The sequence below is a fragment of the Passer montanus genome, unplaced genomic scaffold (genome assembly GCF_014805655.1).
Source record: "Passer montanus isolate IOZ18808 unplaced genomic scaffold, ASM1480565v1 scaffold6, whole genome shotgun sequence".
Classification (NCBI taxonomy): domain Eukaryota; kingdom Metazoa; phylum Chordata; class Aves; order Passeriformes; family Passeridae; genus Passer; species Passer montanus.
In genome coordinates, this window is record NW_024371037.1 from 3262020 (window position 1) to 3274114 (window position 12095).

A 12095-nucleotide genomic window follows, 5' to 3' on the forward strand; every position below is an offset into this window, starting at 1 on the left:
CACTAAAATAAAAAATCATCATATGAAGAGCTGCAACTTGTCACTAAAATGGTAATTATTCTCTAATCCATTAGTTAATGCAAACATTATGGGTTTTTGGATGAGCTGTAAAACCAAGTTCTTGGCCACTCTTAACTTCCAGAAGTGCTTTGGTACTTTGGCCAAGAGCTAGGGTGTTAACACGAGTGTTCTGTCCAAATTCCATGTGGGTAACTATATTTTGTCTAGCTGACTTTTGCATGTAATTTAGTTAGATACATTATTATTCCTTTCTTGCCTCAGACTGTAGCACAGAGCTGCTGTATTAAGAGCTGCTGCTGCCTTGCCAGAGGTTTCAATAAGCCAGGGACCAGTGAAGGGATTCCTGTTGGTACCAGAGCAGGAATTTCTGTGGTGGTCAGTGTTTTGGGAGTTTGGACTGAAAGCACTCTATAAACAAATGCTCATAACCAAAGCTCTGTTTCAAATATTACAGATACCATGAAAGTCTTGGCATTTGCTAGTGATGGTGAAATCCTGAAACTGCTGGAATACGAAGAAAATTGGTTAGCATCCCTGCTGAGCCCTGAATTAATAAAGCAAGAAAACCAGTAAGAGGGCTCAAGAAATATATGTTATGTGTCTTTTTCTTAGTTGAATTTAAACTTAGTTGAATTTGCAAAACAGTTTAGCAATCTGTAGAAGTCTGTACACTGTGTCAGATCTGCTTTCTCCAGAAGCAGATTTTACAGGGTCCATTGGCCATTCTCCCAGGGGATTGGGCAGAGGTTTTTGTTGTGGTGACAGCATTATTGTTTTTTGGACAGGATGTTTCAGAAGATGTCTTTAGGAAATTTGCTCCATCTTCTTTGGAAGGTTACTTCCTCACTGGATACTCTGGAACAGGACTATTTTGTTGTCTATCTTTTGTGTTCATCTTAAATATTTTGACTGGGACTGTTTTATGGAAAGTCAATTACAATGGTAGCCAAAGCTCCTCTGAGCATAGTAATTTTGTGGGCCAGGCTGGTCTGCACTGCAGTGATTGGGCAGAGGAGAAGCTGCCCATGGCAGAGGGTGACCACAGGTCAGTGCCATTACTGCCGAGTCCTGCAGTCTCCTGCTCTTTTGGCCTTCTGAAGGGCCATGAGTACACTGGTAAAAAGATCACAGCTGCAGGGAAGGCTGGGGTCTCTCCTGTGACAGCCCAGCCCCTGGCATGTGTTTGGCTGGCCCATCCAGGATTCTACCAACAAGTACCTGGCCTTGTTTCCAGGGACAGAGGGCTCCTGGAACTGTTCTCCTTCTGGGACATCAAGGATGGGACTACTCTGCTGTGGAGGGGCAGAGAGCTAACCTGAGTGGACGTGACTTCTCCAGAGATGATTATGTCTCAATTTTGGGAGCAGAAAGAGAACTGGCATTGAAACTAAGCTGTGAACATCAAATTCTTGTGGTTGTGTCCTGTGTCTCAGGATTGTACTTGTTTCTTTTCACAAGAAGCTATTTCAGTCCTTGGAAACCAAGACAAGTGGGGCAGAGGAAGACACTGCAAAATTTTTCCTGGCTCATGGATTACATACCCTGTTCTGCCTGACATAGCTAGCCATATGAGAGACTACAGCATCTGGCTGGTTTCTGCAGGAAAGCTGAGATCTGTCAGCTCTGTCTAACAGCCAGGGATTTTGGGGCCATTTTGTGACTGAGCAGGTCATTCTGCTGTGCTCTCACAGCTTGAATTCACAGAAACATATGATCTCTCTGAAACATTGCAGTTGCTTTCCTCCTCCTGCTGAAGAGAATCTCTCCACTAGTCTGGATTTAGCTTTCTCATTTTATGCCCCTGGAAAAATGGTGACATCTCTTTCTTCACTTCCTGATATCAGTGGGGACTTCCAGTCGCTGACAATTCATAGGCAGCATCAATGTGTGCAGCATGGGAGCCAGGGACAAAGCTGCTGGTTTCCAGTTCTCCCTGTTCTATCTTGCTACTCTGAAGTAGGTTGTTCTTTTCCAGTAGCAATGACCTTTGTTCCTCCCATCCTTCTATCCTAAAACATTATACCAGCCCTGGCATTCTGTTCTTTGGTCTTCTGTCCCACTAGAAGTATAATGAAACAAGCACTGAAAGCTGGTACTGTGTTGTACATAGAAAAAAAAATGGTACTTTATGAATTTGGTGATGCAAAGTGTCACTTCCAGTGGGTAGCTCTCAGTTCATCATGCTTCTTGCCATGCAGAATCTGGGGAAACACTGTCTCTCACACAAATGAATTTAATGTGTTTTTACATGTTATAAAGCACAACTTGTTTCCAAGTGGAAAAAAAAATACAAACAAATACAAAGTTTTCATTATACAGAATGAAAGCTTTATTATTCTGATTTTCTCTTTTGCTCTTTTAGAGTTTGATTTTTATTTTGATTTGTTCTCCCAGGAGTGGTACTCTGAGACTAATAGTCTAGTAGCACCCTATTTCTGTTTCTGGTCACTGTGTAAGAGTCCTAAGAAACCTTTTTACTTCCTGGATTACCTTTTCCATTAGTTCATAAGCCTAAAAAAAGGGTCTTCCCAAGTTCTTTGTAGTCCTAAAACCATGATGGATTTAAGCAAAGGGATATGTTCTCTTTCTGCCTTATTGTGATGCAGCTCCACAGGACCTCTTTCACAGAGTTCATCTGGATCCACATAGGTGTAAATCAGAGCAGAATTTTGCCACTAAGAATGAAGCTGATTTATACACTGGAATTAGTGATTCCCTGTGCTTAGAGATTCAGCCAGCTCTCTTCCTAGTTAATCTTCTTTTTAGTACTTTACTCTATATTCCCTGGTGGCAATATGGGTTGACATGATGAGGTTGCCTTAGCTTACAATGTAGGCTATAGAGGGACAGAAAACATTGAAACACTGGGACAGTGTTAGCTAGTGCTAAAGGTGAAAGTCCACCCACACCCTGCAAGTGCCTGAATCAGTGAAGACATAAGACATTTTCCAGTTAAAAAGGTCCTCTACGCCCTTGTTATTGACACTGTTGTAGAAAAAGGAAATTAGCAAATTGAAAATAAGGGCCCTTCCCTGATTAAGCTCCTCCTTATCACAGGACATGCCACACTTAGCCCTTGTTACATCCCAGCTCACTTTTGGCTTTCACAAGTCAGAATGAGCTTATCTGTGATTTTTTCCATGTTTACTCAAGCTCTCAGCTTGATAGTGATACACGACTAATACTTGGATGCTACCACATTCCAGAAGATTTGTAAAGTAAATGACAGAGAGAAAGAGAGAGAGAGAGAATGAGAGAGAGAATTTTATTTCTATGAAGTTACTTCTGGGGTTTTTGTTTCCACAACCATTGCTATAAAATCTGCAGGCAGCATCTTCAGCCACATTTGGAGCCCTCTGTGCTCTGCTGGCAATGCAGAGAGTGCCAGAGCTGCCATGAGCAGCTACTGGGGATTTTTGTGGCTACACTTTGCCATTTGGCTGCATCCTTTTGTGGACAGAGGAAGATTTGCCTGTATGTTCTGGGTTAGTTTCTGTAAGGAACTGTGATGAGGTGCACTGGCAATTCAGCTTGGGTGATGCAGCCCTGAGATGCATCCAGATCACAATGGGCATGGAATCAGTACAGAGCAACCCTTGAACGAGCAAGCTGCAGGAAGTTTCTTCTCCTTTGCTAATGCACTGCTCCTTTGAGTACTTGTTGGAAACAGCCAAGGAAAGCGCCTCATATCGTCTGTTGCTACACTTGGAAGTACTTCCAATAAATTGTAATTTTTCAGGCTAATGACCTTAAATGACTGTGGTTTGGTTTATTTTTCAGTTTTTAAAGTAAGAAATCTAGCTGGAATTTATGATTTCTTTGGGGAAAAAAAGATACCTCCTGTTTTCTCATGTTTTTTATAAATTCTGTCATTACATGTAATTTTATAGCCTTGGAATTACCAGGAATCTCCAGGAAACCAGACCTTTACAAAAGATAGAGTAAATGATACAGTGTTTTTAATCTAAAATTATGGACATGTTTTTATTCTGAATTTCTTTTATTACTTTTAGAAGACAAGGTAATGGACATGCATTTTGCTTGGTACTTACACAAAAAGCAAGAAAAGCATCCTTGCTTTTATTAATGATAATGGTGTAAGTTATTTTAAAGTTGGGTTTTTTTAAAGTTGTTTCTTGCTATCTCCTCTATGGATAGGTTTTTCCAACTTTTAGGGATGGTTGAGCAATGAAAACATGAATCAATAAGCTCACTTTTATTTTTATGAGACCTGAAAAGGGTAGAAGAAGTAGTATACTCTCTGCCAAGTGATCACACTGCTGCTTAGTGCAGTCTTGCTGGCGAAGTCAGCACAGGAAAATTTTCCCACTCACTAGATGGGACATGTGTGCAGTGTAAGTTCTCTTCACACAATATTCCTGGGGTTCTTTCCTTGTTGACCAAGAAATCTTCCTTTGGCCTGTCCTATTGCAACGCTTCCAGTGGCCCACTAGGCACAAGTTCTTTAACACAATGTCTAAGGAAAATAAGCTCTGGTGTGCACTCTGGGTGCCTTGAGCATGTCAGCTGGTGCATCCACTGATCCCACCCCCAGGGACCTGTACCAGGTAGGATTTATCCCAGGCAGAGTGGGTCACTCACCCTCTGTCACATTTGCCTCTCATGCTGACCTCAGAGCACTGTTCCTGTGCATTCCTGAGTTTTGTGTAGCCTGCACCTGAGTGATGTGGTTCTTCAAAAGCTCTATTGCAAAAACACATGGCTATTTAATTTTCAGTATAACACCTTCCTTACAAACATATCAGCATCCCTTACTGTTTGAGTGAAAGGGAAAGATGGACATGAAGGTAATTTCACCAATTTCTGTCTGCAAGTACAAAACCCCAGAATTTAGAGTCTGTCACTCCAGTCCATGAGGTGATGGCTATTGATATTTTGTTCTAAGGGGCCATGTCCTCTCTCCAGTGATGATGCTTGATATCATATTCAAAGATCATCTGTAGAGGAGAACTAGTATGGAATGGTGCAAATTTCTGCGAGAAGACAAATACAAGGGACTTGCTTATGACAAATTGCTGGGGTTCAGAGCTGTGGGATTCAGGCTAGATTACAGAAATCAGTGTCAAACCAAAGACAGATGCACTGTCACTGCAGAGCTCCTGACAAACAACAACAAAAATTCTGAAACTAACATCCCATTCTTTTATCATCCATGTCCAGAGTCACACAGCTCTACCTTTCAGTTCCATAGCTGGAAGAGCAGAATACATGCCTCCTGGAGAAGTACTGTAAAATTGGGTGGAAAAATATGTGTGGAAAGGCAGGAGAGTATGTTTATTTGAAACAAGTGAATAGCAACTCTGCATTAGTGAGAAAACAGGTTCACTCTGTTAACTGGTCTGGCTTGCAGGAATTCTGAGTTCCCAATGATCCCTGTGAGCATCCTACCTCTCTATCTCCCTAAAGAACACCAAGAAATTCATTAGGCCAGAAAAACAAAAGGAACTAAAGGAGCTCACAGACAAGTACTTGGCCTCCTGAAGATACTTTAACTCACAGTTAGGCATGTAACTGCTGTGGAAAGAATTCCAAAACCACAAATACATTAAGTGCACTTCTAATCATCACTAACCAACAGAGCATGCCGAGGATAGCAGCATGTCTTAATCCAAACCTTTTTCTACTTTTCTAGAAATACAAAATAAATTGCTCTGGAGATAAAAAATTATCATTCTGTACATGGATAGAAGAGGAAGGACAGTAAGAATTTGCGTATGATTCTATTAATTATAGCATAAGATAAGGGAGTTGAAGATTTAGTTCAGTTACAGTGATAGTTTGAACTTTTTCTCCAGTGAAAAACCTTTCAGTAACTTGTTGCCTGCAGTATTAGGAAACACTTTTCAATCAACCCAGTGCTGCATTTCCATGATTTGTTTGGTGTGAGAAATCTTAATGTTGGGATAGAGGTTTCTGACATCCCTCTCTCCTTTGGGAGTGGATATTGAATTCCACCTGTATCCACCTTAGCAACACGGTAGGTATTCAGGGTGTCCTCTGAGACTTGAAGTGTAGCAGATCTTCCCTGTCTCACAGACTCTGCGAAGACAGGGTCCTGCTGCCATCATGTATGGGCCATCATTTACCAGTTATCCACTCAGAAAACTACAGCAAAGGTTACAATCACATGCCACATGGAAAGAAGAGTTTTACATCAGTGACAGGAATCCTGCTACCCTCACTTCAGCACACTCTAGCAGGGCTTGTGATTAGCTCTTTCATCAGAAGCATCTGTACGGTTTACGTAACTGGTTACTGTGTCACGTTTTTCATACTCACTGGTAGAGATTAATAATAGTGTGCTGCAGCAGAAGGCACAGAAAATTTGATGACTGAAGTTCTTACTTGAGCAAATTTTAGCTTTCAATAAAGAATTGTCTTTTAGGGCTCTGACACATTTATAAATATTTCTCTCCCTTTCAAAGTGAGGGTGATATTATTACCTAGGAAAATTGCAGTGTGGGAGAAAATGCTATGCAACTGAAAAATGACATAAAATGCTCAATCTATTCCTGTGTTTCCATGTTGCAATTAGCAAAAAAAAAAAAAATCTCAGGTATATTTTCAGCATAGGGTTATATTTTCAAAACAGTGCCTGTGATTCTCAAATTGGCAATCATGGTGTCATTACAATTAGAAAGGTGGAGGAAGTCAGTGTGCTACTCTTCACATTGATGATGAAACCTCTGCTTTTAAACCAAATATTCTGCCCTAATATATGTTTTTGATACACCAGAAGGCAGCCACAATAACCAGAACAGTCAGGAAACAGCTCTTAAAGCCTCTGTGAACAAGGGTAAGAAGCCTGAGTACAGGTAAACAGATTAATAAAGTTTTTTAAAAAAAGAAAGAAAAATTAAAGAACACAGAAATAAGAATGTAGAAAGATTGTTTGGTGTAAATTTAGTGCAGATTTCAGTGCAAAATAGGGGGGCTATGCTGGAGTTTGACAAATGTTCTAAATGATGAATCAGAGTATTTAAGATACCTTTTGTAATTCTTTCTATTAGTACCAAGGTGATACTAAAGTGATGTTGCCCTGAAATAGAGGTTGGAGGGACTGGTAAATTAAGATAGTTTGAAAAAAGAATATTATTTAACTAAAATAATATTATATACCTGGAAACTTTTAAAAAGCATTTCCACTTCTTAGTTCCCTGTTGTCAATCTCAAGTGAAACAGTTCACATTTTAAAATACACAAACCAAAACCTATTTTAAATTATTCAAACAAAAATTTTTTAATTTGAGTTAGTGTAACAAAAAGTGACTTCAAGTTTTTGGCAGAAGGCCAGAATTAATTAAGTTTTTCATATACATTTTAAAGAATTATCTGACATTCATAAATATCAGTGTAAATTTAACTGTTTTGTGGGAAATTATATTATGTGGTATCTTAAAATATGCCAAAAGCTGTTGTAGAGCATTTTAGGATTTTTTAGGAATTTTGTCAATCTCACTTAACACCCCCTACCCAAAAATTTTAAAAAATAAAATAAAGGATAGGACCATATTTGAGGCTGTTTTCAATTACAAAATTACAATTACAAAAAACCCCAAAAAATTGTTGACAGCTTGGTTCAGAAGGCCCTGTAGAAATGCATGAGCAATGCTTTTCAATAGTTACTGAGTTTGCTGTTTCAGTAGATATTGAGGGTTCTGATTCAGATCCGAATTCTGTGATGCAGAATCAGCTTTGCCATACATTCAAATACATCAAGTTTCAAAAATATTTAGTGCTAAATCCAAATATCAGAATAAAGAGCCATCTTTTAGTTTGAGCAACCTCCTAATGCCCATTTGACATCTCACAGTGCTGTCAATTAAAAGTGATTTAGTAAAATCCACTAATATAAATGGCAAACTTTACAAAGTAATGTAAAATCAGTGTAATGACAGAAAGAATTTGGTGCTTTTTTACACTAAGGTTTAAATAATTCATTTTCTTCTTCCATTTTTGACATCTCAGCCCAGATCAGGCAGAAGTGTGGGCCAAGAAGACAGCTATCCTAGGTAGGCAGCCAATTAAAACAGACTGTCATAAAAGGGCAGGATGATTTTTCAGGACAGGCATCCTTATTTTGTGAGTACCAATATAAATTCCTAAATGTCTCACAGATGCAGTCTGAAAGAAATTGCATCCCCCTCCCAGTAAAAATATCTTAGCCACCTCAAAAGAAGAGACCATCTGGAGGCTTACTCACTTCAGGGGATGCTGAGTTAATTGAGCATGTCTCCTTTAGGAGAGACATGCTGAGGAGTAGCAGTAGACTCCAAAGTAATGTAATTCCAAAAGAATTTGCTTCAGTATTGCTATTACTTAATCAGCTGCATTATCACCATTCTTGGGAAGCCTAGGTATAAACTAGGGCTCTTTTTGAAGGACTGCAAAAAGGAATTTGCTGAGCACAGCTATATCTATTTACACAAGAAATTCAGACAAAATCCAGTAGTATTTCAATAATAAAATCAAACAGCAAAAGGAATGTGCTCATTCTTTTGTCCAAAGAAGTGACTTTATCTGTCCAGAGGAGTATCTAAGCCGTGATTAAAAGGTGCAGCACATGCATCCACCTGAGATACTTGGGAGTAATGTAGAATCACCAGCACTTTTGTTCCAAGCTTTCCTGGCTGCCTTTTTTCTGGTTGCGCTGGTTGCTGTTGGGAACTGCTCTGCCTCTTTAGACCTGTCTGCACATTCAGAGCTGTCAGTTGCCTGATCAATTTTGAGAGTTTTTTTAGTTCAAAGTGGTCATACTGTGCTGAAGATGTGCTCCAGTGTCATTTAGACAATCTACGGATCACTCCTCAGGCTGTCTGGAAGCTCATCAACCCTGAGCATTGTAGACTGTGTTTGCAATCTCTGTGCCAAGAACTGACAGGTGAAAGATAGAAAAATGTCTTGAGAAGAAATTCTTACTGACTGCTAGTGCACGATCTGCAGTTTGGCATTTTCTTCTGTTTGTCCCCTTCTAATGCTACCCTGGTGTTTTATGTAGTATGAAAATAGTAAGTTTTGCCATGCCACATACTCTCTTTTCTAGCCTGAGACTCCTCTTTGATTCTTTCTTTGCTTGACAATTCTTCTTTCACTGTTTTTTTTCCTGGATAAGTTGAATTGATCCTGTTCCAATAACTGGAAATTTTCATGTCTCAGACCTTAGCCTTATCCTTTAAGCTCTTCCTTTTCCCATTGCTAAAAATTGGGCAGACTGGGTCCTTTCCAGTTCATGTGAAATTTATACAAAAATAAATGGGATTTAGGAATCTAAATATATTTTGGGATCTATGTCTATCCATGTCTTATTTCTTTTGGGTGATATGCATAACTGGCTTAAGAAAATTATTTTAAAACTCTACTGGGATGACAAATTGCTTTTTGATTGTTTTTAAGAATCAATTTCTTCCTGCAGATTGCAATAACCTAGAAGTTAGCAAGAATGGATCTTGACAGAGAAGCTCAGTTCTCTTTGCTGGTTGAGAATGCTGAAACCAAGGACAGGCATCAGCTCCTAATGGTTGCTGGAAGTGAGACTCTGTTCTTTCTCACTTCAGCTATATGATTGCAGCAAATAAAACCAAGAGTATTTTCCCTACTGATAGAAGACTGCCTCTTAAATGGATAGAGCAGTTAGAGCTTCAAAATGTAGGAAGAGAGTGGAAAGTGGCCCTAGGAGCTGAAACCCCTCTATTGCTGCATTGTTTTTTACAGCAGTAAAATGCAAAGCCAATGTTGCTCTAGACATTCAGGTTTTGCAGCCTTCCAGTCTTTCCAGGATTGACAGAACTGCTCCTTAACTTGTTTGGCCCGTTCAAAAAGGAAAATTGCTCAATTTCAGACACACATAACCTATAGTACCTCTTGCTTCTCCCCTTCCTATTCTTCAGACAGCTGACTTTTTAAACACCTGAATACTTTCAAGCAAGAGCTGTGATGTCTCCTGTGTCCTGTATACTGCCTAGTACATGGACAGTATGGTGGGAAACAAGCAGAATTTATTGCTGTGTCCATGTGTTCTGCTGAATGGATGCAGTCCTAGTCTGTTGTCCAGGCTGAAGCACAATGTGGAGCACAATAAGCACTCCTTCCAAAGAAAACCTGGGTGCACAGGTGGGAGATTACACAAGAAGGTTTTCCTGATCTGAAAACCAGAAACAAGGAAGGAATATCCTTCCACCTAAACTCAAAATTCTATTTTGACCTAGTGAAGTATTGGCCTAGTGAAGCCGAAGAGCTGTGGCACCATTCAAGATGTCCTTTCAGGAGTTTTGGGTAGCTGAAATTTGGAGGACAGGTAATTTTATTGTTTGGGCTCACACAGAATTGGTAAAACCTATAACACTGGAGAATCACTTATTGAATGGGAAGGAAAGAAGAAGAAAAAAAGCCATCAAAAAACCCAAGCAAATTCAAATGATAGAGCAAGAGCAGAGAGAAATGGTAAGAGGCATAGGGACTTAGAGGAGGCAGGTTGAAAAGAGGGAATGAGAGCAGTGAGAGTGAGAAGACATCAAAGTGGAAAACTGACACACAGAGGAGCAGGTGGTAATGGAGGAAGAAGAAAAGGGGAAGGAATATCTTGCAGAGAAGGAGAAAGGAAAGACAGGAAGTAGAAACATGACAAAGAGGGATAATAATGGAGCTGATACATCAGAGGAGAAGAGGGAAATGGAGGAGGAAGAAGACCAAAGAAAAAGAAAGAAAGAATGAAAGATATGGTAGAGCCAGAACAGAGGAATGAAAGAATCTTAAAATAAGAGAATTTATGGAGATATGGAAGCAGTCACAGAAAAAGAACAGTCTAAAATGAGAAAATGAGCAATGGAAGCATGAACAGAGGAAGAATAAAGGGCCTCTACATGAAGTGGTAGACTTCTAGATGTTAGAATTAAGGTAGATAAACCCTATTGTAGGAGGTGAAAAAACCATTTCTTTTTAATTTTGAGGTTATAGCTGAAATGCAAATATTTTGTAGAAAATACAAATTGTGATTTTTGTAAATGTTGGGTTGTGCTATTTATCACTTTGTAAAAAATGCCAAAGCAGAACAAATTACATCAAGATGTTGTGCAGAAATTAGAAAAATAAAAAGAAACGTGATACTTTCTAACACAGGCAGGAAAAAGCTGTCTCTTGTATGCTATGACTTACAAATCTGTGGGAGCTATTGTGGCCAGGGTCCAGCCCTCACTTTATACATTAGTGGGTGTAAAGGGTGATGTCACAGAAGGATTAGGTCTAATCCTGGACAAGAAAGCCTTGTGATGACTCAACAAGGGGCAGAAAAGACGGAGCTAAATCAGCTTAAAGTCAGGCTTTATGGGTTTGGATGGAATCAGCATTTTGCATGTGTGGTCATGCTTTGCACGTAACGACACACTCAGTTCATGATGATACTCTGTCTACAGCCTTCCTATTCCTGCCTCCCATTTCATCACCCTGCTGGCCCGGTGTCTGGCTGCCACTAACTGAAAATAGGAGACTCCAGGATTGGTATGAGGAAAATTTTAATTACCAGCAGAGCTATTGGCACCACATAAGTTTCACAGTGCATTGGTCAGTGCAAATAACCAATACATCAGGGCAGACCTTTGGCTGCCATGTAGTAAAATAGGGAGATGCTTGATAAACCAGCTCTCCAGTTTTGTTGGTAGTCTTTGACTCTTCTGTGTGGCAAAGCACAGGTTAGTTTGAAATGACCAAATTTACTCACCTGCTAAATGGTTTCTGTGGATGGCCCGGTTCCTCTGACCCCAGAGCTCTGCTGAATGAATGGCAGGTGTGAGGACAGTATTTCTGGATAGGACTGCAATTTGTGTAGAAACTACTGATGAGCCCTGGCACATCTTTGCATCAAGCACGTTAGTCAGACTGTCACATGCATGGGAATCAGATAGGCAGCAAGGAGCTCATGTCATCATTTCCTGAACCAAAGCAAAAGGTGAGTGATTTGAGTGTTGTCTGAAGTGGTCACTGCACAGAAGGCCTGTTCTCATGACTCGTGCTACAGGTACTTTTCTGGTATTGAAATGAAAGCAAACCATTTGCAGGGA

General features: G+C 39.9%; 1 long non-coding RNA gene across 8 annotated transcripts in view; it reads right to left on the minus strand.

The window, feature by feature from the left end:
• Positions 1-12095, minus strand: part of LOC120510694 — an 81736-nt gene that overhangs the window by 43679 nt on the left and 25962 nt on the right. For 2 of the 8 annotated variants that reach the window (XR_005629553.1, XR_005629549.1), the window contains exon 3: positions 11756-11803. The exons of 5 other annotated variants lie outside the window; for them this stretch is intronic. This is a non-coding gene — a long non-coding RNA (uncharacterized LOC120510694). Of the gene's footprint in view, positions 1-11755; positions 11807-12095 lie in introns of all 8 variants that reach the window. One more of the 8 variants, XR_005629552.1, reaches the window with a different exon arrangement.